This window comes from Bos taurus, chromosome 5 (assembly GCF_002263795.3).
Source record: "Bos taurus isolate L1 Dominette 01449 registration number 42190680 breed Hereford chromosome 5, ARS-UCD2.0, whole genome shotgun sequence".
In the NCBI taxonomy this organism is placed as follows: Eukaryota; Metazoa; Chordata; class Mammalia; order Artiodactyla; family Bovidae; genus Bos; species Bos taurus.
In genome coordinates this window covers 102,081,876-102,109,113 of record NC_037332.1, presented here as the reverse complement: position 1 = coordinate 102,109,113, position 27,238 = coordinate 102,081,876, and the positions used below count along the sequence as shown (strand labels likewise).

Here is a 27,238-nt window from a genome sequence, read left to right as displayed (position 1 = left end):
ATGTGGAAGACTGATTTTGATACCTGGGGTCAGGATGATCCCCTGGAGAAGGGAATGGCAACCCATTCCAGTATTCTTGCCTGAAGAATTCCATGGACAGAGGAACTTGGTAGGCTATACAGTCCACAGAGTCGCAAAGGGTCAGACACGACTGAGTGACTAACATTTTGACTTAATGTCATTTTTGTGGACCCAAATTAAACTTAGATTACTAAAATATCACTTAGATTTTAAAATATCAAATCTCACTGCATCCTACCGGGATTGAGACAGACACACAGAAACATACAGTGAGTCACCTGCACACGAAATATAGGCTTCCTCCTTCAGAGAGCATGAAGTGTAATTCCAAGGGTCAGAGGGACACGGCCAGAGAGAGGTGTCAGTTTTCCAACAGTGGATTCTATCCACCCCCTGGGGTCTAGAACCTTCTCTGATACCAACAGAAGAGTTGAGTGTTCCACTGTCCCCACAGCCAAGCTGTCTGCAGATGATGGACACAGTGATGTCTTCCATGGGGCTGCAGCAGACACTGCCCCAGGTCCCATTGTAGAAAACTTCCAGCCACCCAGCACACTGCTGGTCCTCGCTCACCATCCTGAGGGCCAGGAACTCTAAGGTTGAAAGGGGAGGAGACAGGACACAATAAAAACTTTGCTGGATGTTCTAGGTTTTTATTTCTTCTAGAAATAGTGAACATTCATCTCTGACCTTTTTCAAGAGATACCCACTAGATGACAAGACTGACATCCCTTTTAACTGACTTTGTCCATTTGTGTCTGTCTTTCTATTTCTACCACAATGGTGTAGTGGAAATGAACTGAGAGGAAGACCAAACTTCGCGGGTGCTAGTGAGGGAGGGAAGCTGAATCCTGCTTCCTGACAAAATCTTTAGAGTATGTCAAAGGGATGTGATGTGGATACTGGGGAGATAGGCATAATAATTAACCCCAGAATGTCCACATCCCAATCTCTGCAACTTGTGAATCTGTTACCATATCTGACAAGAGGGATTTACAAATGTGATTAAGGTAAGGACCGTGGGATGGTGAGTTTAAGCTAGAATATTGTATTAACAATGTGAGCCTAGTCTAACCACATCCTTAGACCCATTGTCTTTAAAAGTAAAATACTTTTTTTTAGCTCTGGTTAGAGAGAGGGATGTGACTCTGGATAATGGTTGAAGACAGGCAGCATTGCTGATCTGAAAATGGATGAAGGGGGCTATGAACCAAAGAGTGTAGGCATTTTCTAGAAGCTTGAAAAGACAAGAAACAGATTTGCCCCTAAAGCCACAAAAGTGATGCAGCACTGCTAAAGCCTTGATCCCAGCCCAGTGAGATCCCTGCTGGACATCTAAGCTACAGAAGTAAGGCAATAAACACATATTGTTTTAAACCACTAGTTGGTATGTTGTTACCTAAGCAAATGAAACTAGTACTGTGGGTTTAAATTTTTTGTATGTAACTGGAGAGAGCCTTGCTTTCAAGAAAACCTGTGAGAAAAGGCTCTGCCAGGAAACACTGCTGAAAAGAAAGGACCAGAACCTCAGCTGCTGCAGGAGGAAGTGAAAGCACCTCATCTTCGTATCTTCTGGAAAGACAGGCTCCATGTAAGGAAGCCTCCTTCTCTGGTCCTTTCAGCATCTCTCCCTCAGGGCTCAGACCTCCGTCCCCCAGGGCCCCACCCCTCCCCAGCCTGTGGACAGTGTGCAGCGCGGACCTGAGCAGATGACCCCCGCGTCCTGCTTGTGTCTGCAGTCGTCCCGCCCCCAACCCCAGGGAAGGGCACCTTCACACGTGGGACGCGTTTCCAGCACAGTTCAGGTCGTCCAGCCAGATGGGCCCTGATCCTGCCCCAAAGTGAGCAGACCCGGTGGCAATGAGGGCTTCTCCACAGCCCAGCTGCCTGCACACCACGCGGGCATCGTCCAGGTCCCAGCCGTCATCACAGATGGTGCCCCAGGAGCCCTGGTTAAGGATCTCCACTCTCCCGGCGCAGAGACCTCCTCCGTCCACCAGGCGGAGCTGTCTGCTGTCTGAGCAAAGAGAAATGGGACAGTGGAGCGGTGACCTGGGGAATGAGAAGGGTCTTCTGTCCTGTGGGACCCTTACCTGAGCAGTAGGGGACTCTCTCCTCTGAGGCCATAGAGCCTGCTGGTTCAGATATGGAGTCGTTGCACTATGGCAGCACCTGGGTCTGATTTCCTGCAGAAACAGCAATGATCAGAAGTCTGGAAGGGTTGAATAACAAAACTGTTAAAGGAAATAATGACCTAGTGATGGAGCCTAAGATGAAAGTTGTGACCCAGTAATAAAGTTATCATAATCTTAGTGTTCACCTTCTCCAAAGATAGTTCTGCTTTTGACAGTACCACAATTTCTGTTTTAACCCAAGTGTTGCTGTAAGAATGAGTTAAGTAAGATGTTTTATCGCTAAATCTATCCCTGAGCTTTGCTTAGTCACTCAGTCTTGTCTGACTCTTTGCAATCCTGTGGACTGTAGCCCTCCAGGCCCCTCTGTCCATGCTGATTCTCCAGGCAAGAATACTTGAGTGGGTTGCACACCCTCCTCTAGGGGATCTTCCCAACCCAGGGATGTAACCCACGTCTCCAGCTTTGATGCTTTACCGTCTAAGCCACCAGGAAGCCCAAATCTACACCTAAGTAGAAGCAAAACAAAATTCTTCTTGAAGGAGTTCTACAATTTCTTCAATATCTATCTTTAAAACAAACACATATAAAATAGATTTCATGAAAAACAGAAAGGAAAAAGGAGACACTAGAAAGAATTTCCCAGGGCTTTCAGCTGCTAGAGTTATCTGACAGAGAATTTAAATAGCTGTAATTAAAGTGCTTGTGGAATTAAGCACTGACAAAATGTGTATCTTTGTAGAGAAATGATAACAAAACCAAATACTTCTAGAGCACAAAAACTTGTTACCAGAAACTAAGAACTAAAGAATAAGTGTAGCCACACATTAGCTCAGCATAAGGTACAAACATCAAAATGAAGATCAGAGGATATTCTTCAGATTAGAAATTCAGGTTCTGGTTATATTGTTGTATAGCAGATTTTTCCCCAAAACTTAGTCCAGTCACTCAGTCATGTCCGACTCTTTGTGACCCCATGGACTGCAGCATACCAGGCTTCGCTGTCCATCACCAACTCCCGGAGCTTGCTCAAACTCATATCCATCGAGTCACTGATACCATCCAACCATCTCATCCTCTGCTGTCCCCTTATCCTCCTGCCTTCAATCTTTCCCAGCCTCAGAGTCTTTTCAGATGAGTCAGTTCTTCACATCAGGTGGCCAAAGTATTGGAACTTCAGCTTCAGCAACAGTCCTTCCACTGAATATTCAGGACTGATTTCCTTTAGGACTGACTGGTTTGATTTCCTTGCAGTCCAAGGGACTCTCAAGAGTCTTCAACACCACAGTTCAAACGCATCAATTCTTCAGCACTCAGCCTTCTTTATGATCCATCTCTCACATTCATACATGACTACTGGAAAAACTATAGCTTTGACTAGACAGGTCTTTGTTGGCAAACCAACGTCTCTGCTTTTTAATATGCTGTCTAGGTTGGTCATAGCTTTTCTTCCAAGAAGTAAGCATCTTTTAATTTCATGGCTACAGTCACCATCTGCAGTGATTTTGGAGCTCCCAAAAATAAAGTCTGTCACTGTTTCCACTGTTTCCCCATCTATTTGCCATGACATGATGGGACCGGATGTCATGATCTTTGTTTTTTGAATGTTGAGTTTTAAGCCAACTATTTCACTCTCCTCTTTCACTTTCATCAAGAGGCTCTTCAGTTCCTGTTCACTTTCTGCCCTAAGGGTAGTGTCATTAGCATATCTGTGGTTTGTGATATTTCTCTTTGCAATCTTGATTCCAACTTGTGATTCATCCAGCCCGTCATTTCGCATGATGTACTCTGCATATAAGTTAAATAAGCAGGGTGACAATATATAGCCTTGACATTCACCTTTCCCAATTTGGAAACAGTCTGTTGTTCCATGTCCAGTTCTAACTGTAGCTTCTTGACCTGCATCCAGATTTCCCAGGAGGTAGGTAAGATGGTCTGGTATTCCCATCTCTTGGAGAATTTTCCACAGTTTGTTGTGATCCACATAGTCAAAGGTTTGGTGTAGTTAATAATGCAGAAGTAGATGTTTTTCTGGAACTCTCTTGCTTTTTCTGTGATCCAACGGATGTTAGCAATTTGATCATTATGAAAAGGCAAAATTTAGTAGCTGAAAGAAAATATATATATACTTCATTTTGCTTATGACTCTGGGTCATTAATCAGAAAAAGACTCAGTTTGGCAGTCTTTCAGTCGGGCCTTTCAGTGCTGCAATTAGATGTTACCTGGAGCTGAAGTCATTTAAAGATTTGACTGAACCCTGGTTCTGTAAGGAAATTCCCAGAAGTGTCCTAAAGGTAAAGGAACATCATGTCTTCAACTTAATTCAGAAAGATTTTGCATACTCAGGAAGAAACGGGGCAGAAGGGGAACAGAGAAGGAAGGACACAGAGAGAGAGAGATTAAAGAAAATGTTTATACTAACATTGAGAAATCCAGGTAAATGTCATCAGGGAATTTTTATTTTATTTTCCCAACACTTTTATAAGTCTCAATTACATCAAAATTTTAAAAAAAAAATTAAAAGATGAAAACAAGTCAAAGATAATTCATTGCCAGGACACTTTCACAAAAATACTCATAACATAAAAAATTAAATACCTAGGGAAAACTTAGTAGAAGACGGGCAAAATCTCTGAGAGAAATTCAAGATCTAACTGAATGGGGGGATGTATTATGTCAATGATTTGGGGAGCTCAAAAAGATACAAGCATCTGAATGCAGAGTTCCAAAGAATAGCAAGATGAGATAAGAAACCATTCCTCAGTGATCAATGCAAAGAAATAGAGGAAAACAACAGAATGGTAAAGACTAGAGATCTCTTCAAGAAAATTAGAGATACCAAGGGAACATTTCATGCACAGATGAGCTTGATAAAGGACAGAAATGGTATGGACCTAACAGAAGCAGAAGATATTAAGAAGAGGTGGCAGGAATACACAAAAAAACTGTACAAAAAAGATCTTCACGACCAAGATAATAATGATGGTGTGATCACTCACCTAGAACCAGACATCCTGGAATGTGAAGTCAAGTGGGCCTTAGAAAGCATCACTACAAACAAAGCTAGTGGAGGTGATGGAATTTCCAGTGGAGCTATTTCAAATCCTGAAAGATGATGCTGTGAAAGTGCTGCACTTAATATGCCAGCAAATTTGGAAAACTCAGCAGTGGCCACAGGACTGGAAAAGGTCAGTTTTCATTCCAATCCCAAAAGAAAGGCAATGCCAAAGAATGCTCAAACTACTGCACAATTGCACTCATCTCACATGCTAGTAAAGTAATGCTCAAAGTTCTCCAAGTTAAGCTTCAGCAATATGTGAACCATGAACTTCCTGATGTTCAAGCTGGTTTTAGAAAAGGCAGGGGAACCAGAGATCAAATTGCCAACATCTGCTGGATCATCGAAAAAGCAAGAGAGTTCCAGAAAAACATCTATTTCTGCTTTATTGACTGTGCCAAAGCCTTTTACTGTGTAGATCATAATAAACTGTGGAAAATTCTGAAAGAGATGGGAATACCAGACCACCTGACCTGCCTCTTGTTAAACCTATATGCAGGTCAGGAAGCAACAGTTAGAACTGGACATGGAAGAACAGACTGGTTCCAAATAGGAAAAGGAGGATGTCAAGGCTATATATTGTCACCCTGTTTATTTAACTTCTATGCAGAGTACATCATGAGAAACACTGGGCTGGAAGAAGCACAAGCTGGAATCAAGATTGCCGGGAGAAATATCAATCACCTCAGATATGCAGATGACACCTCCCTTATGGCAGAAAGTGAAGAGGAACTAAAAAGCCTTTTGATGAAAGTGAAAGTAGAGAGTGAAAAAGTTGGCTTAAAGCTCAACATTCAGAAAACGAAGATCATGGCATCTGGTCCCACCACTTCATGGGAAATAGATGGGGAAACAGTGGAAACAGTGTCCAGTTTTATTTTTGGGGGCTCCAAAATCACTGCAGATGGTGACTGCAGCCATGAAATTAAAAGACAGTTACTCCTTGGAATAAAAGTTATGACCAACCTAGATAGCATATTCAAAAGCAGAGACATTACTTTGCCAACAAAGGTCCATCTAGTCAAAGCTATGGTTTTTCCAGTGGTCACGTATGAATGTGAGAGTTGGACTGTGAAGAAAGCTGAGCGCTGAAGAATTGATGCTTTTGAACTGTGGTGTTGAGAAGACTCTTGAGAGTCCCTTAGATGGCAAGGAGATCCAACCAGTCCATTCTGAAGGAGATCAGCCCTGGGATTTCTTTGGAAGGAAGAATGCTAAAGCTGAAACTCCAGTCCTTTGGCCACCTCATGAGAAGTGGTGACTCATTGGAAAAGACTCTGATTCTGGGAGGGATTGGGGGCAGGAGGAGAAGGGGCCAACAGAGGATGAGATGGCTGGATGGCATCACCGACTCGATGGACATGAGTCTGAGTGAACTCCAGGAGTTGGTGATGGACAGGGAGGCCTGGCTTGCTGCGATTCATGGGGTCACAAAGAGTCAGACATGACTGAGCGACTGAACTGACTGACTGACTGAGGGAAAACCTAGTAGAAGATGGGCAAAATCTCTGAGAGAAATTCAAGATCTAACTGAATGGAGGGATGTATTATGTCAATGATTTGGGAAGCTCAACATTGTCAGTGTCAATCATCCTCAAATTTCTATGTCTTCTCTCAAATTTCTAAACCTATTCTCAAGGTAAATACCCTTAAGCTTTTCTTTTGGTGAAAAATGACAAACTGATTTCTAAATTCATACAAAATACAAGCAACCAAGAGTGACCAGCACAATTGGTAAGAAAAGCAACAGTGTTAGAGGAGTTAATATAAAGTAACTCTTGTAAATTAAAATTATTCAGACTTACTACAAAGCTTGAAACTCGGGGAAATACTGAAGGACACGGAAGCCTGGTGTGCTGTAGTCACATGGGATCACAAAGAGTCAGACATGACAGCAATCGAACAACAACTATGACGTTATCATAATTAAGAAAATACAGTATTAGAGCAAGGATAGGCAAATGATAACATGGAACAGAATAGAAAGTCTCAAATAAGACAGACATACTTGCCCTTCTGCGTATGACGAAGGCAGCACTGCAGTGGGGAGAGTCTTTTCAGAAAAAGATTCTGAGTCAGTTGGATGTCCATATGAAACCTGACCCTTATCTTACACAGATATCAGTCCCAGAAGGAATGCACAATAATATGCAAGAGAAAAAATGATAAAATTTCCATAAGATACTCTTAGAGAATGTTTTTAAGATTTTCGAGTAGGCAAAATTCTTTTTTAAAGTATATAAGAAGCATTAAATGTACAGAAAAAAGTTGGTAAGTTATGTTTACAGAAGATTAAGAAATAAGTTCATCAAAGGACACCATCTGATTAAGAATATGAAAATATAAGACCAAGGGTTAAACATGGAAAATAAGTAACACATATTTGCGTCCAAAGACACTGTCATGGTAAGTCGTCACATCATATTTGTAATAGTCAAGAACTGGAAACAGCTCAGATATCTACTGTCAGTCTAATGGATCAGTACATGGTCCTGTACTGATACGCTAAAGTAATAAAAAATAGGTGCTACAATAAACAACATCATGTGTGAATCCCAAACATAATTTTGAGGCTTAGAAATTAGATACAAAAGATGCAACATACAGCATCCTTTTATAGAAAGTTCAAACATTGATAAAACACTATGTTAGCAGAAGTTAGCTAAGTGATTTTCCGTTTAGAGGAGGGAGGACACAGTTACTGGGGACGACAGTGACTGTGGTGCTGGGGACATTCTCTTTGTTGCTCTGGGTTGGGGTTCATACTGAAGTCTATATTTACTGCCCCTACATTGTTTTCTATGATTATATATAAGCAACAATGTTGCTTAAAAATATATTATTCCCCTTCACATTTCTTGCCCTGATCTGAAAAATGAATGAACAACAAGAAGATCGACATTTCACCATGAAATACCTAACTTTCGAAGTCCATTTTCCCTCCCTCTCTGCTACTGGGGACATATCACTCCAGGAGCATCCTGAGTACCAGTAGCCCTTCCCTCTCTCTTACCTGAGCAGATCACAGAGGCAGTGTTGCCATGGGAACAGTCAGGACCACCCAGGGCAGTCACAGGACAACTCCACAGGAAGGACTCAGCCCCTGAGCAGTGAAATTGGGCTGTTAGGATCTGATCACCTCCTTCCACCAAGTGTGGTCCTCCAGGGGTGGAGATGGCAACTCCACAGCCAAGCTGATGACAGACAACATTAGCATTGGCCAGACTCCAGTGGGAGGCACAGAGCACTCTCCATCGTCCAGAAATCTTCATCTCCACCTGCCCCTCACACTGAGAGGAGCCATTTGTCATGAGCCGGACTTCTAAGTATGCTGGTAGAAGAAGACAGAGTTTCAGCAAATCACATGACTTTCTCACCTGAGCAGGGTGTTCACAGAGGTGAAAGGCCTGACCTGCATCTCACCTGAACAGACAACCTGAGCAGCTCCACTGTGGTGACAAGTGCCCCTTGGACAGGGCACTCTGGGGCAGACCGAGAGCACAGGCTCCTCCCCCTCACACCTGAACTCTTCAGCCCAGACCCAGGCACTGGACTCTCTGAAGAGCTCATGTCCCAGGACAGACACAGCCTTGCCACACCCCAGCTCTGCACAGATGACCTGGGCAGTGGAGAGTGTGAAGTTCCCATAAGACACTGGGATCCAGGCTTCTCCAGAATGCACTTCTACTCGCCCTGAGCAGGGTCCATCCCCTCCAGCCAGACGCACAAATCCTAAGAGGAAACAACAAAACCAGTGAGTGTTCATGGTACTGACTTGGCAACAGGGAACCGCACATCACAGGCAGTGGAGTGAAAGTTTTTCATTTTAGGAGTGGAGCATGTAGAGAGTCTTTGACAGTGTCATAATTGAATTTTCTTTTTTTTTTTTCTTTATCTTGTAGTTTTTTTTTTAATTTTATTTTATTTTTAAACTTTACATAATTGTATTAGTTCTGCCAAATATCAAAATGAATCCGATTTTCATGAGCAGGTTTCTAAAGAGAAATCCAGGAGGATTACAAGGTCAGTTTGGAATGGTTGAATCCCAAGAACATACACTTTGAAACTGGTTAGAAATGTGAATTCCTTGGTCTAGGAGCCTGGAAACTACAGAGCCCAATTCAGATCATTGGAATGGCTGAATACTGGAAACACATCTTTTAGCATTGGTTGGAGAAGTTAATTTCTCATTTAGCAGCCTAGGACCTATATACAGATCCAAGGACACTGTATAATATTCAGGCACTTAAACTTGAACATAGAGATATGCAGACCAGAAGCCACTGAGAGGAATGTGGGCTATAAGATTAGAGACTTAGCATCCAGACAAGCTTAGAAGCTTTCATGGGACTTGTGGGGCTAATATTCTGACCAGTTTTCTCTCCCAGAAGCTAGTCCTCAAGTGACTTAGGTTAAGGAAAGTCCTGAGGCTGATCGATGAGGGCATGCCAACCTGTAGATGGGTGACAGCTCCAGAGAAGAAATATGGACACTATCACTAATTCAAGTTTATGGCATCACATCGTGTCTTTCTGATACTTTCTGATGCCAAAAAATTCCATGAATTCCTTCAGTGACCTCAGTGGGAAGGAAAATGAGTTAAGAAAACTCAGAGAGTCATAGAGAGTCCCAGCCATCTCTCTTGAAATCCTAGGATTTGTCAAAGAATCTGGGGGAGAGTGTGCTCTCAGTGGGAGTTTACCAGATAGCTGAGTTTCCACATCATCTCCTATTAAAGGTTTTTCTTCTGAAACAGGACTCATAGAAAATGCTAAGGGCTGATAATAATTGATTTTAATACTATCATTGTACTAACTCTAACCACAGAAAAATATGCATTCTTCTCAAGCACACATGGAATAGTCTCCAGGCTAGGTTACAAATAAGCCTTAACACATCCAAAAATATTAAAATAATTCCAAGTATCTTACATGACCATAATGGAATGGAACTAAAATTCAATAATGATCAGACAACAGAATTCATGAATCTATAAAAATTAAACCACACACTCATATTTTAACATTGTTTTCCTATTTCTATAAAGAATGCTATTTAGATAGGAATTGCATTAAATCTATAGATCACTTTGAGAAGCATAGGCATTTTAACAATACTAATTCTTTCAGGCCAGAAACACAGAATGATCATATTGTCTTTAATTTCTTTCATGAATGTTTTACAATTCTAAAAGAAGATGGCATGTTGCCAAAAAGAAGGAGGAAGAAGAAGGAGAAGGAGGACGAAATGAGCAAACAAGCCATAATTTGAAGAGTTCCAAGTTGAAAAAGCCTCAATATGGATAAATATGCAAATATTTGTGGGGAAACACTTGTTGAATAGGTTGTTAGCATACTACATCACCCCCTGCTCCTCCCATCTACCACCTAAACTGTTATCCTTTCTCATTTCTCCCACTTCAGACAAGCAAACACCATTTTAAAAGATACAGATGGATGGAAAAGAAAATCAGAAAGGGTAGCTACTGCTGAAGAAGTAGGATGTAGGTGGGGTATATGGCATGCAAGGTGGGATCAAGGAAGTTTTGAAACTAAAGGAGGAAAACCAAAATAAAAGTTCATCATTTGGTCATCAAAGGAACACATTTTTTTTTAATTTTATTTTTAAACTTTACATAATTGTATTAGTTTTGCCAGATATCAAAATGAATCCATCACAGGTATATTTTGAACTGAATGAAGATAACCCAATGAAAAAACTTTATTTAATTCATCAAGTACATTTTGAACTGAATGAAGATAACCCAATGAAAAAACTTTATTTAATTCATCAAGTACATTTTGAACTGAATGAAGATAACCCAATGAAAAAACTTTATTTAATTCATCAAGTACAATTTCCTGATTTCTGGGTATGTTCTGATTATTTACTTCTGAAGTTCTTCCTGGTGAAGGACTGCTTAGTGATGCCCAACATCCAAAGAAAAAATTATTAGAATTTCAAAAAGAGAGAAATGTAACCCATAACACATTTTTTTAAAAACAATCATTTAAAGCGGGTTCAGAAATTACAGAAATGATTGAATTGGCTGAAGAACTCCTTAAATCCCTAATATCAATATGCTTAATGAAGCATAAAAATAAACAGGGAGGAAAACTAGGAAAAATAAACAAATGAGACTTCTGAAACTGAAAAATATAGTATTGGAATGAACATTTGGATTAATTACACAAGAGACTACACATTGCAGAATAAAAGAACTGGGAAGTAAAACACAGCAGTAGAGACTATCTAAATTGAACCAAAGAGAGTAAAAAGGCAGAAAATATGAATGGAAACACAATGGCATGTAGGATAATATATAAAATATGTGTATTTGGAGATTCAGAATAAGGGATGTGTAGAAGAATATTAAGAAAAGATAAATGACATTTTCCCAAAGTTATTGAAAACTGTAAACCCACTTATCCAAAAAGCTAAACAAACCCCAAGCAAGATAGTGAAACCATTCTCAGAAAACTTGACAATGTAATTACTGATGTTCATTGGTAAACAAACAAACAAAAATATGTTAAGAGCAGCCAGGGAAGTTTGACACATTATATACAGGGAACAAAAGGATAAATATTGCTTACTGACTTTTTGTTGGAGGCAATGAAAGTCAGGTGACAATGTAAAAACATATGTAAAGTATTGGGGTTTGGCATTTGTTAACCTAGAATGGAATCACCCAAGAAAATACTTTTCAAAACTGAATGAAAATTAAAATGATTTCAGGTAAATGAGAGATGATAGAATTGGAGGCCACCAGACACACACTACACAAAACTGCCTCAGAAAGTTCTTCAAGCTAAAGGGAGATGACAGCAGATGAAAACATGGATCCTCTCAAAGCTATAGAGACTGTGTTGGTTCTCTATTAGAAGATTTAAAGCAAAAATATTAGCAACAAACTATAAGATTCATAATAAATTTTTGAGTAGAATGTATGACAATGACAGCACCAATGACAGGAACAGGAAAGTGGAAGAAAAGTATAGTGACTGACATTGCAAGTTGTGACATAATATCATTTCAAGGTAAAATGTAACTGAAGATTAATAATTCAACATTGGGCTTTCCCAGTGGTTCAGTGGTGAAGACTCCACCTGACAATGCAGGAGACGTGGGTTCAATCCGTGGTCTAGGAAAATCCCACATACCACAGAGCAACTAAGCCTGTGCACCACAACTAATGAGCCTGTACTCTAGAGCCCAGGGGCCACGACTACTGAAGCTTGTGCACCATAGAGCCTGTGCACTACAGCAAGAGAGGCCACCGCAATGAGAAACTCATGCCTGCAACTAGAGAGCAGCCTCTGATCTCCACAACTAGAGAAAAGCCCATGCAGCAGTGAAGACCCAGCCAGCAACAAATAAAAATTACTTAAAAAAATTTTTTAACTAAACATTATAATCACCTAAAAACCTGATACAATTAATAAATCAATACAGTATTTAAATTAAAATGATAAAATATACTCGAAGATTAAAATAAGAACAAAGATATAACATATAGCAGCTGCTGCTGCTACTGTTGCTAAGTCACTTCAGTCGTGTCTGACTCTGTGCAACTCCATAGATGGCAGCCCACCAGGCTCCCCGGTCCCTGGAATTCTCAAGGCAAGAACACTGGAGTGGGTTGCCATTTCTTTCTCCAATGTATAAAAGTGAAAAGTGAAAGTGAATTTGCTCAGTCGTGTCCAATTCTTAGCGACCCCATGGACTGCAGGCTACCAGGCTCCTCCGTCCATGGGACTTTCCAGGCAAGAGTATTGGAGTGGGTTGCCATTGCCTTCTCTGACAAATAGCAGGCAAGTACACTTAAACCCAGTTATATCAATAATAACATTAACTGTAAATAATTTAAGTACTCCAAATAAAAAACAAGATGATCAGACCAGATAAAATAAGACAAAACACTATACTGTCTACAAACTTATATGTGTTTAAATATATACACAGAAACATATTAAAGAGGTAAAAACTACATACCATGCAAACACAAATCAGAGAAAACTCTATATAATATCTAAATTAATATCATACAAAGTCAGACTATAAGACAAAGAATTCATACAGAGAAAAAGAAACATTTTATGATAATAAAATACAAAAGAAATTATATAGTATTGAAACTGGTGGGTTAAAAATAAAGTGATGCTTAGAAGAAAATTTAGAACCTTGATGCTTCCTTGATGATTACATTAGAATAAAAATAGAAACACAAGGAAATGATCCAAGACTCCATCTCAAGAAGCTACAAAAGCAATCACAATCATAACTGAAAAAGAGGAATGAAAACTGAGCATAGAAATCAATTAAGAAAAAAGCAAATACACATCAAGAAAATCAATACAGTCCATTAGTGATTCTCTTAAAAAGAACGTTAACACTGATAATCTTCTAGCAAACCAATTAAGAAAAAAGAGGAACACATTAACAGCACCAGTAACAAAAGGAGGAATATCATTGTAGATCTTCCCAACATGTAAAGATATGATATGAACCAGTGCTACTACTTTGAAAATTTTTTGTAAAATGGGCCAAGTCCTTAAAAACACATTACTTGTGAAACACAATTCACCAAAATCTGATACAAAAAAAGAGAAAAATATGAGTAAACTTATTTGTTAAATAAACAGAATCCATATTATAAAAATTTTCCACTAAGAAAACTTCCAGCTACAAATGCTAGCACTTTCACGGAGCTCAGAAATGACTCCCACAACAGGATAAAGGAAGAGAGGGAGGGAAGGAATGAGGGCAGGAAGGAAGTGTAACACAGAGGCTGTGGTGAATGTAGGAATTGACCTGCATCTTTCCAACTCTCCCCTTCTGCAATCCTTGCATCTTTATCCCCTCACCATTTTGCACTTCAGTACTGTAGTCCCTGGTGGCTCAGAAGATAATCAAGATTCTGCCTGCAATGCGGGAGACCCAGGTTTGATCCCTGGGTGAGGAAGATCCCCTGGATAAAGAAATGGCAACTCACTCCAGTATTCGTGCCTGGAGAATCCTATGGTCCATGGGATCACAAAGAGTAGGACAGGACTGCAGGAACTTGGAATGCTTGCATCACAGTCCTTCACAATTTGTGTGTTCCCTCCCAGATCTTCCACTTGAACTCCATGAAATCTCCTCATTATTTCAAACAAGCTTCTCTACATTCTCCTCTGGTCATTCTTACCACTCTAGATTTATCCTAAACACGGTACTTCACTTCCAGCAATCCACTACTGAGGCTGAAATTTCTCTTCCTTACTTGACTCCTAAGGTTGAGCAGAAGAAAACCCAAGAGTTTTGATTAAAATAATGAAAATACATGGTATTCTAATCTTATTTCTGCTATATCACCACCACTTTGACTTATCTTCACATCATTAAAATATGCCTGAAAATACAGAAAGAACAGACCAGGAGGAGGAAACTAGTGACAAAAAGAGAAATAGAAGGAACCTGGAACCATTCATAAAAATGTGAGAGTCTAAGTTAGAGCAATGGTAGTCAGGGTGTACAAACCACAATCAGGGTTTAAATATTAGTTCAGTTCAGTTCAGTCACTCAGTCATGTCCGACTCTTTGCGACCCCATGAATCGCAGGATGACAGGCCTCCCTGTCCATCACCAACTCCCGGAGCTCACTCAAACTCATGTCCATCGAGTCAGTGATGCCTTCTAGCCATCTCATCCTCTGTCGTCCCCTTCTCCTCCTGCCCCCAATCCTTCCCAGCATCAGAGTCTTTTCCAATGAGTCAACTCTTCACATGAGGTGGCCAAAGTATTGGAGTTTCAGCTTTAGCATCAGTCTTTCCAATAAACACCCAGGACTGATCTCCTTTAGAATGGACTGGTTGGATCTCCTTGCAGTCTAAGGGACTCTCAAGAGTCTGCTCCAACACCACAGTTAAAAAGCATCAATTCTTCGGCGCTCTGCTTTCTTCACAGTCCAACTCTCACGTCCGTACATGACCGCTGGAAAACCACAGCCTTGACTAGACAGACCTTTGTTAAATATCAGAGCACTTCCAATTCTATACCTCTAAGTATATCTTAACTGGAATTAATAACAAGACATCAGTATTCTTAGGATAACATTGGGAGTTCTAATTTAACACAAAGTTTGAACATCACACACTCTATTTTCACTCAGATGCTGATTTATCAAAATATGATAGCGACACCTGTAGTATTTCCACAAATTTATCTTCAGTTGGAACCATGATTATGACATTGTGACAATGAGGAGGATTACTTGAGATGCCAGAAAACAGGTTTGTTTAAAACAAAAGTTTCTAACTAAAATTCAAATTTACCTTGAAAATAATTATTTTTAATAAGAATGATAAAGAGAATGGAAGAAAACATTTTGAAGAGATGAATAGATTTATGACATAAGTGCTGTAGTGGTCTCACAAATGCATACTTATCAAGCAGTTTTGTATGTCAGACATACCTCAATAAAGTACTTTTTAAAAAGGAAAAGAATTGTTTCCTTAAGGGCATCAACTAGAATCATCAAAGATCTGCTGAAGGTGAGATTAGAAAAGATCACTTTTCCAATGATCTTCCTGTACATAAACACCCAAGAGCTGATTGGCTGTGGCTGTTAAGGACCTACTGCAGATGTCTTCAGGGCTCCCCTGTCCCACCATCCCATTAGATGGGGTGGTACTATCCTAAGACCAGCCTTCTACCTTAGGGAATTCACTGTGATAACTGACAATATCTTCCTCCAGTCCAGTTGTTCTGATGTGATTAATAACCTGGACATCCAATCTGCAATTGTGATAACTAGAAGCATCTCTGCCAAATACTCTGAGCACCCATTCACACCCTGGTTTCACTTCTTTCCTGCATCCACCTTGGCATAGGTCAAACAAACTTAGATAGCACTGAGTACTTCTTAGGAGTCACATCAGGTCCTCTTAGCTTCAATTCAGTTCAGTTCTGTTCCTCAGTCATGTCTGACTCTTTGCAACACCAAGGACTGCAGCATGCCAGGCCTCCCTGTCCATCACCAACTCACGGGGTTTACTCTATCTCACATCCATTCAGTTGGTGATGCCATCCAATCACCTCATCCTCTGTAATCCCTTTCTCCTCCCACCTTCAATCTTTCCCAGAATCAGGGTCTTTTCCAGTGAGTCGGTTCTTCGCATGAGGTAGCCAAAGTACTGGAGGTTCAGCTTCAGCATCAGTCCTTCCAATGAACACCCAGGACTGATTTCCTTTAGGAGGGACTGGTTGGATCTCCTTGCAGTCCAAGGGACTCTCAAGAGTCTTCTCCAACACCACAGTTCAAAAGCATCAATTCTTCCGTGCTCAGCTTTCTTTAGAGTCCAACTCTCACATCCATACAGGACTACTGGAAAAACCATAGCTTTGACTAGACTGGTCTTTTTTGGCAAAGAAATGTCTCTGCTTTTTAATATGCTGTCTAGGTTGGTCATAGCTTTCCTTCCAAGGAGCAAGTATCTTTTAATTTCATGGCTGCAGTCACCATATGCAGTAATTTTGGAGCCAAAAAAAAAAAAAAGTCTGTCACTATTTCCACTGTTTCCCCATCTATTTGCCAGGAAGTGATGGGACCAGATGCTGTGATCTTAGTTTCTGAATGTTGAGTTTTAAGCCAACTTTTTCACTCTCCTCTTTCACTTTCATCAAGAGGCTCTTTAGTTCTTTGCTTTTGGCCATAAGTGTGATGTAATCTGCATCTAAGTTTATTGATATTTCCCCTGACAATCTTGATTCCAACTTGTGCTTCATCCAGCCCAACATTTCTCATGGTGTACTCTGCATATAAGTTAAATAAGCAGGGTGACAATATACAGCCTTGACGTACTCCTTCCCCGATTTGGAACCAGTCTTTTGTTCCATGTCCAGTTCTAACTGTTGCTTCTTGACCTACATACAGATTTCTCAGGATGCAGGTCAGATAGTCTGGTATTCCCATCTCTTGAAGAATTTTCCAGTTTGTTGTGATCCACACAGTTAAAGGCTATGGCATAGTCAATAAAGTAGAAGTAGATGTTTTTCTGGAACTCTCTTGCATTTTCAGTGATCAAACAGATGTTGGCAATTTGACCTCTGATTCCTCTGTCTTTTCTAAATCCAGCTTGAACATCTGGAAGTTCACAGTTCATGGACCACAGCCTTGTCTAACTCAATGAAACTATGAGCCATGCCATGTAGGGCCACCCAAGACAGACGGGTCTTAATGGACAGTTCTGACAAGACATGGTCCTCTGGAGAAGGAAAGGCAAACCACTTCAGTATTCTTGCCTTGAGAACCCCATGAACTCTTAGCTTCACTGCCTCTTATATGTGGTGCACTTCAGCTACTGTGTTGTAAACTTCAAGACTTCATTTTCCTGCTCCCTCAACATCCCTACAAATGTGGTGTGAGCTCCCCACTTGATTCATCAGGTACACCAGTGTGATGAGATTTTCCCTGCCACAAGTCCCACTTCTGGCCTCCTCTGACTGTGACCTAGGGACATTTAAATGCACCACTGAATTTCTCTCACACCTTTTCCTTGTGTAACTGCACCATGACTTCGGGTATGGTCACTTGTCCATGGGTCTTCACATGCCCTTGTGGGGTCACCATTGCTTGGTTGAGCCTGTTTTATTGGCATATCACTCACATATCAACCTGATGGAGTGTGGTGACTCTGACTTTTAGGACCAGTGAGGATAATAAACCTTGTTGCCTACAACTCTCCTGTGACACCCCGCCCCCATCAATGTAGCCACACCCTACTGACCATTATGTCAAAGAATACAGAACAATTACCATGCTGAGACTGAGTCACAGAGGTTGAATCCAGAAGCTAATCTGTATGAAACTTTTGACCTCACCTCTGCCTCCTGTGACACATCACAAAGACCCTTCACCCAAGTATGTTCTAAAGGCTGTATCCATAATCTCAAATCATTCCGGTAATAAGACAAAGGCTTTTCCTGCTAGAGATCCCCACACAAACCAGACAGGACTTATCTGAGCAGACTACTCCAGCATCGCAATCATGTGAAAGGCTATCATTACGATAGTCTTTAATCTCAGAATGCTTACAGTCACTGACAGTTGACTCCACCCCTTCACATGAAACATACAAAAGCCAAATGGGGCCAAGTCCTGGTCCAAAATAAGCCCCTCCAGGAAAACCAATGGCAGCTCCACACCCCAGCTGTCTGCACACGACAGATGCATCCTTCAAGGTCCAGTCCATATCATCCACTGTGCCCCATTCTCCTTGGTGCTTCACTTCCACTCTCCCCTCACAGTGGTGGGTTCCATCCTTCAGCCTCAGCTCCAGAGCTGCAAAAGAGACACACAGCATGAAAGATTTTAGGAGACTTAGAGTGGCATAATATTTAAAACATTAGCTCTTTGAGGAGCAAAACAGTGCATGGGATATAGTATTTCCTGACCTCTGTGGTATGAACATTCCCAGTGTGGCCAGCTCTAAGCCCCCAATGTGCCATCACTGAACACAGAGCAGGAAGGGAGGCACCAAGTATTTCTCAGGAGCCTTTAGAACCAGCTCCAGGGACACCACCGAGGACAGGCCTTCAGAGTCTCTGGATGCTGCCCTCCCTGTAGATGTTCCCAAGGCTACTAGGGTCCAGCTTCTCCATCTCAGTTGCAGCTCATGGCCCGGGATTCAGGGAGGAATCCTCCCTCTCCTTTCCTGTCCATAGGAAGCATGTCATCCAGCTCAGGAACAGATGGCTGGGGTAACAGGCTCTAAAATGTCCTGGTTATTCCTGCCATCTGGTGTTCATGTCTTTGTGTAATTCCACACTCCAATGTACCTAGTAACACGCGTCTAACAAATGGAATTTGATGAAAGTGATCAGATGTCACTTTAGTGGTTAAGTCATAAGATGACTCTGGTTTCTGCATAGAAAAAGGAGTTCATTAGTAAGAACATCATAGATGGAGACATTACCAGTGTTCAGTTCAGTTCAGTTCAGTCGCTCAGTCGTGTCTGATTCTTTGAGACCCCATGGACTACAGTACGCCAGGCCTCCCTGTCCATCACCAACTCACGGAGTTTACTCAGACTCATATCCATTCAGTCAGTGATGCCATGCAAGCATCTCATCCTCTGTCTTCCCCTTTTCCTCCCACCTTCAATCTTTCCCAGCATCAGAAGACTCTATTTAAAAAAAAAAAAAACAAGAAGAACTAACTAGATATTTTGTGATTCTCTGATAGCTCAGTTGGTACAGAATCCACCTGCAATGCAGGAGACCCCGGTTCAAATCCTGCATCAGGAATATCTGCTGGAGAAGGAATAGGCTACCCACTCCAGTCTTCTCTTGTGGCTCAGCTGGTAAAGAATCAGTGTGCAATGCTGGAGACCTGGGTTTGATCCTTGGGTTGGGAAGACCCCCTGTAGAAGGGAAAGACTACCCACTTCACTAAGGCCTGGAGAATTCCATGGACTGTGTACAAAGAGTCAAACATGACTGAGTGACTTTCACTTCTTCAATTCTTCAACCAGATATTTTGAAGCTGAATAATAAATGAATGGTCTTCCCAGGTGGTGCTAGTGGTAAAGAACCTGTCTGCAAGTGCAGGTAATGTAAGACTCGGGTTTGATCCCTGGGTCCGGAAGATCCCCTGGAGGAGTGCATGGCAACCCACTTCAGTATTCTTGCCTGGAGAATCCTATGGACAGAGGAGCCTGGTGGGCTACAGTCCATAGGGTCACAAAGAGTCAGACATGACTGAGGCAACTTAACATACACAATACAATGAGTAAACTGAAGAATTCAACACAGAGATTCAACAACAGACTTGACCAAGGGAAAGAAAAAGAAAAAAGAATCAATGTGTTAGAAGAAAGATTAGTTGAAAGCATCCAAATAGAGGAGCCAAAAGAAAATGAAAGGAATATAGAAAGCCAGTGGACACCATAAAGAGAAACTGTATGGACTGGAATCATAACAGAAGAAGTGAAGGAGAAAACAATTAAGGGCTGAGGACTTCCCTGGTGGTGTAGTGGTTAAGAATCCACCTGCCAATGTAGGGGACATGGGTTCAATCCCTGGTCCAGGAAGATTCCACATGCCGCAGAGCAACTAAGCCAGTGTGCCACAGCTGCTGAAATGTGTGCACCTAGAGCCTGTGGTCTCCAGCAAGAGAAGCCACTGCAGTGAGAAGCCTGTGCACTGCAGTGAAGAGTAGCCCCTGCTTACCACAGCTAGAGAAAGCCCGCATGCAGCAAGGAGACCTAGCACAGCCGAAAATAAATAATTATAAAAAAGAAAGAAAGACAGGCTGCGAATTTCCAAACCTGGGGAAAGATCTGGGCACCTAAGTTCAAAAAGCTAATAAGTCACCTCAAAATTTCAATCCAAACAACCTTCTCTAAACTGTTCAAATGCAAAGAGAAAGAGAGAATTCTAAAAGTCTAAAGAGAAGAAAAAAATCTGTCACCCAAGAGAACTCCCATAAGGAGATCAGCGGATTTGTCCAAAGAAACCTTGCAGACCACGACAGAAGGAGTGGTAACATACTCCACCCTCACTCAGGGGAAAACAGCTCCCAGGGAGGGAGGGACAGGAGAGGGCACAAGAGAAAGTGCTCCCTACAGAGTCACAGCAGATCCTGGCGGGGGGAAGACCATCCCAGGCCCCCAGCACATCAGGAAATGAGTCACAGGGACCGGGGCAGGAACTTGGGAACTTATACACGTGGGGCTGCACATCAACTGCTCTTTACAAACAGAGGGACAAGTCGTTCATTGGAAGGACTGATGTGGAAGCTGAAACTCCAATACTTTGGCCACCTGATGTGAAGAACTGACACATCTGTAAAGACCCTGAAGCTGGGAAAGAGAGAAGGTGGGAGGAGAAGGGGATGACAGAGGATGAGATGGTTGGATGGCATCACCGACTCAATGGACATGAGTTTGGGTAGACTCCGGGAGTTGGTGATGGACAGGAAGGCCTGGCATGCTGCGGTCCATGGGATCGCAGAGTCAGACACCAGTGAGCGACTGAACTGAACTGAACTGAACAGACAAGAGGTCCCCGCTCCTGGATGCAGGCTTCTCTGCTCCCTAATGGACACCTGGTGGGAACAGGTGAGGCCAGCAGGCAGAGCCTCTCACAGAGCCCAGTGCTAGGCAGACATGGCAACAAGCAGAGGGGAGCCCGAGAGATGGGGGACAGAGCCAGAGAGCTCTGATCCAGTTACATGCAGCGGCCATGACACCCAGCCCTGTGGACACCTCGTGTGCTTCACAGAGCAACGGACTGGACTCACTACCTGCTCTGCAGCTCTGTTCCTCTCACACAGACAGGCTCCACCTCCCCTCATACACACACACACACACACACACACACACACATACACACAGGCTCACACACTCCCCCCACATACACAGCCTCACACAGCCTCACACACAACTCACACACTCCTCACTCACCCTCACTCACCCACACTCACCCACACATACTCCTCACACACCTTAATACTTGCATACTCCTCACACACTCCACAAACACATACACTCTTCACACCCACATACACCCTCACACATACATACCTTCACACACTCACACACACACATTCTTCATACCCTCACACACACACACCCTCACGCACTCCTCACTTGCACACATACACACACAATCACAGAGCCTACAGGAGCGAAGACATAGGAAACACAGGGACCCAGGGGCAGTGCTCACACACCAGGCACGTGGAGCGTGTGGGAACAGCCCAGACTCCCAGGTGAGCTCAGTCACTGGAACTTCCACACAGTGAGAGCCACTGGGACTCCTAGAAGCTCCCTGAAAACAAGGGAGACCGTGGAGGGGACTTAGGCTGACTCAGCTCAGTCCAGACAAAACTTCACGGCTCTGTAAAATCTGCCTCTATGACCAATGGATGCCCCCCCCCCGCCCCCCGCCGCCATAGGAAAGGAACCAGTATTCACATCAACATGGTTCTTTTTGGTCAGAAACACTGAGGCCAGGTTCCACAAGTCCAGACACCTTTCCCTTCATCAAGGCGTCCACTCCCCTGCTGTGAACCAGGAGAGAGGGGCAGCTCTTACCTTGACCACCCACCACGATGCCGAGGAGGACGACACAGAGTCCCCGCAGGGAGAGGTGTCTGCCCAAAGCCATCCTGACCCCACGTCCTCAAGGTCACAGTCCCAGCTGCAGGATCAGCCTGTGAGGAGGTGTCAGGGTGCCGACTGGGGTCTATATAGACCACCCCTTACACCCTCCCTCCTGAGAGCCAATAGCGACACCTCTCACCATTTCAGGCACTATCAGAGGCTGCATCTGCCACTTTCTGCAGCTCAGACACCAATGAGCTTCTGAATCTTCAACATCTCCTTATATGAGCAACACGGTCCTTTGAGCTCCTGCTTCCATAGTCCTGACAGCTGGGTCCCACCACTGGGACTAGGGTAGAAACGGTTCATCAAAAATCATGAGTGCCTTTCTCTCCCCTGATCACCCTGGTCAATATCTGCAGACTGTGAGATCTCACAGGGTCTGGGTGTGGGATCTGTTGACCCGTGGAGAATAACTTTTGTAGAATCAACTATTGATCTTCCCCGGCACTGAGCTCAGGGTGGAAGCAGAGAACTACAGGAAGTCTTGAAATACAAGAGTATTTATCAGGTCAGCAGAAAATGAGGACCAGGAGTACAGGAATTCACAGGTTAAGGCATGAAGTGAGACCCATCAAGTTGGGCGGATGAGATTGCAGGGTTTTCCCCCTTCTCAGAATAATCTGGAGACTGGGTCCTGGAGCACGTGCCTAGATGCTCAGTCGTGTCTAACTCTTTGCAACCCATGGACTGTAGCTCACCAGCCTCCTCTGTTCAGTGGATTTCCCAGGCAAGAATACTGGAGGGGGTTGCCATTTCCTTCTAAAGGGATCTTTCTGACTCAAGGATCAAATCGGCTTCTCCTGCATTGGCAGGTGTGTTCCCTATAGGGACATTCAGACGTGTTAAATCCCTTTCCCTTTATTGCATTTCATTTTATGTGAAGTATCTCTTTCAGCTAGTCACTAAACGAGGCTGACAGAGAGAAAGAGATTGCTATTAAAGGAAACAAAGAGAAAGTAGAAGTCGTCATTCAACTCTAGCCCACCAAATTAGGAGCAGGGATCTCTAGAAGAAAACATGGGGCTTCACTCTTGGCTCAGCAGTAAAGAATCCGCCCACAAAGCAAGAGACGTGAATTCGATTCTTGGGTCAGGAAGATCCCCTGGAGAAGGAAATGGCAACCCACTCCAGTATTCTTGCCTGGAGAATTCCGTGGACAGAATGGCCTGGGCAGCTACAGTCCATCGTGTCAAAATGAGTTGGACATGACTAAGTGACTAAACAATGAAAACAAGAAGAAAATTATACTTTAGAAAGACTAAAGTTTTCTAAACTTCACATGTACTCCCTTTATATGCTGAGAGTATGGTTTGATAAGATTCAGAATACATTTGTATTATAAAACCATAACTAAAGAAGATGCAAAATATAATTTAAGGGAAGAGCTCCAGAGAGATGGGGAAATAGAAAGTCTGCTACATGATAGCTGCAGGCAGGGGGCAAAGAAGGGGTGACTGAAGCAGAGAAGAGAAAGGGGTTCATGCTGCCTGAAACCACCAATGAACCCATCTCCTCTGTTCTGCATTTAAGAGGAAAGGTGACGGCAAGAATGGAATCCCAGGTGGGTTGAGGGGACAGATCCAAGCAGAAGGGATGATGTCCAGTGTAGCCATTGCTGCCTGGTTCTGTTTCCACTCATCAGAGAAGCTCCCAGATGCACCCCCAGAAGGTATCCCAGGGATGAATAGAGAGACTGAGAAGGGCCATAAGTGATGCAAGATAGAGCTCCCCCATCGAAATTCAAGGTCACTAAAGTGCTGCCCCCTTTCCTCATGCCCCCTCAGGCTCAAGATTCCCATGATGCAGCCCTGTGGTCCACACAAGCCCACCCTGAGGCCCCCTCACCCTGATTCCGTCTTTTCAGCACAGACGTGGAAGGAAGCATCTGTGACACACAGGCCCCAGGGTCCACACTGAAGCTCAGAGACAGCTTCAAGAGCCACCCACGGCCCACCTTAAGGTCTCAGTAGGGCCAACACTGAGGGCAGCTAGAGGTTAGTCCACAGCCCTGCCACATCCCCCACCAGAGGGACCCCTCATCCCAGTCAGCAGACACAGCTTCTCTGTCCCGCCATGCCTGTCCTTCATACTTGAGACGGGAGAAAAGACAGTTGAACACATGCTTCTCTTCCTCTAAATATGCTAATATTTATCCATTATTTATGCAAGAATCACTTCCTTGTCATCTGGTCCTCTCATTCTCAAGCCCCGTGACTGTACCTGACCCTGTCTCCTTCTATATCTGGACTTTAACACATTAATGATAAAAACTTATTATAAATATCAAAACCAAAATTTACACTCAGTTGCTGAAGTAAGACCAGGATATGCTCAGTCACTTAGAATTGATGCTCTACTCCCTCTGGGCCCAGAGTCATCATTCCTTACCCAGTTGTGGAGTCCACACCCTCACCAGAAACCACCAGCCAGACACTGAGAATACAGGACGTGCTTCCTGAGGTCCAGTCATCCCTCCCACAGGGTGACACAGGGATGCGTTTAGTGAACCAGGTACACATGGTCTCAACTTGGGATGGAGATCTCACAGGTAAGATGCTGTTAGCAGCTCCAGACCCTTTATAGAAAGGGATGGGCTATAAGGAGCGGCAAACTCAGGGCTGGCAGCCTGTCCCCACAGCACCCTCTACCCCAGAGCTGGGGGTGCAGGGTCAACATGGACCAACTCACCCTTGGGAGAAGTTACATCTTTCTGACACATAAAGAAATCTCAGTATCCAATCTCATCAAAGATTTGAAGGAGGAAAGTTTTAGGGAGGACACTAACCCAGCTGTGTCCACAATGAACATGAGAGAGTGCAGTACAGGTTCAGGAAAACAGGCTTGGGAGCCAGACTGTCTGGTCTTGACTCACAGTTTAGCCACACGCCAAGTGCGGGCCTTGAACAGGGTGTTCTTACACTCTCTGATTAGTAAAAGGAGGGTGATGATCCCACCAAGATGACTGATTTTGGTGAGGATTAAGTGAGTTGGCATTAGCATGTGATATTACACCACCAGTTAACAGTAGTACATGTGCTGATGCTGATGTGCCCAGTCGTGGCCAGCACCTTGGGAACCCATGCCAGGTTCCTCTGTCCATGGAACTTTCCAGGCAATAGCAGTAGTACATAGTAGTAGTATTATGTACTACTGTTAACTTGCTTTCCTGATGGCTCAGATGATAAAGAATCTGCCTGCAATGCAGGAGATCTGAGTTCGATACCTGGGTCAGGAAGATTCTCTGGAGAAGGAAATGACAACCCACTTCGGTATTCTTTCCTGGGAAATCCCATGGACAGAGGAGCCTGGAGGGGCTACAGTCCATGGAGGCACAATGAGTTGGTCACAGCTGAGTGACTAACACACACACATATACACACACATAGCAGTAGTAGAGAAGCAGTGTTAGGGCATCTCCCACCATCTCATCCCAGGAATCCCAGGACTCTAGAGCAGGAATTCAATTCTGTGACCTGGAGCCTTGACTGAGGCTGTCAGAACTCTCCCAGGAACCACATGCTGTGATGGTCGCTGGTGCCAATCAGAGTTGTGAGTCTTCCACACATCACTCCTTCTCTCTGTGCCCCATGTAACTGCTCAAGAACCTCGACCTTACCACTGGTGAGCTTTTGTGAATTAAGTTGTTTACTTAATCATTTTACTTTATAAAGTCGAATGTACTTGGTAAAACATTTTGTGTCTAATTCACCTCCATATCCCCAGTGCTTGGCTAACTAAAATCGTAATGATGTCTCTTGTATACCTGAATGAATGAATGTCAGCCTGGTATTTTGCACAAATCATTTCAATCAAAAAGAAATCTTTTGAGAAATAATTTAACTTGTGAGGATGTACCAGCACAATACAAGCTGCATCATTTGTTTTAATGATATTTCAATACTGTTAAATGGTATGAGCTATATATGCTTCACTTCAACACCTTTCTGCAATGAATGCAGTAAATTTCAATAACTAGAAACAACCTAGCCCCAGTACAAAAGCAGTGCTGAGACAGCCAGTTCTAAACATGTATAAATGCTGCAAATTTCTTTGTATATCTGAAGATAAAGAAGACAAACCACAGAACACTGACAGGTGAAGACCATGAAGCCTCCTGTTCTGGTCTTAATCAGATATGGCCAAGTGGTCAGGATGTTTATGTATTTGTCATTTGGCATATTTTCAATTCAAACCACACACAACTGTCACAGGAAGAAATTTAGTTATAAAAAAATTTAAACATCTTCCACGTTGAATTAGAAGTACAGAAGTAAAGAGCAGAATCTTGTTCTTTTACTTAGGCTAACTATTTGTCCTTATGGATTGTGAAGCAATACAACATGTAGCATTATTATTCCCAAATCACCATGAGAAAATGGTGGTCAGAGGTTCAGTAATCTCTTTGCTAGGCAAGTTAATAGTTAAACCTGCTTGCTTGAGGAAAATTTCCTCAGGACCAATCAGACAGACTAAAATACAAAATATTTTTAAATTAAAAAAGAGGTGTACAACTCTAAAGGAAAATGATTAACTGAGTTGTTACACCAAAGCGTTGGAGACCCCCTTCACCATCTGCCTTCCTTGCATGGATGGGACCAAGGTTAGTAAAGACTCCTTTACCAAAGACCACTTTATCACAAGAGCATGAAGGAAAGAGCAAGGTCATGAGCTGGCTTAGGTCCAGCCCATCATCTCTGTTCAGCCCGTTACAGTCTATAACCAGAAACATCGAACAGAGTGTGGCACTGAATTGGCCTCATTCACTCCTCCATAGTGCAACATCAGATACCCAGAGACAAGAGCAGATCAAAGCTAAAAAATCAAAGACAAGCAGATTCTAAGTGGAGAGCATGCAGACAAAGGGTCCTTCCCT

General features: G+C 42.9%; 1 long non-coding RNA gene and 1 other non-coding gene across 2 annotated transcripts in view; one reads left to right on the top strand and one right to left on the bottom strand.

The window, feature by feature from the left end:
* The window catches only part of LOC751788 (WC1 isolate CH210), a 61,273-nt gene extending 38,869 nt beyond the window's left edge, over nucleotides 1–22,404 (bottom strand). The window contains exons 1-7 of the transcript XR_003034832.2: nucleotides 22,294–22,404; nucleotides 18,207–18,536; nucleotides 8,636–8,944; nucleotides 8,226–8,543; nucleotides 2,115–2,207; nucleotides 1,723–2,038; nucleotides 300–614 (exon numbers count right to left, since the gene is read on the bottom strand). This is a non-coding gene — a transcript (WC1 isolate CH210). The remainder of the gene's footprint in view (nucleotides 1–299; nucleotides 615–1,722; nucleotides 2,039–2,114; nucleotides 2,208–8,225; nucleotides 8,544–8,635; nucleotides 8,945–18,206; nucleotides 18,537–22,293) is intronic.
* LOC132345386 (uncharacterized) lies at nucleotides 8,852–10,809 on the top strand. The gene is made up of 2 exons (XR_009494737.1): nucleotides 8,852–8,966; nucleotides 10,407–10,809. It is a non-coding gene; the product is annotated as an uncharacterized lncRNA (long non-coding RNA).
* Nucleotides 22,405–27,238: the final 4,834 nt, after the last annotated feature.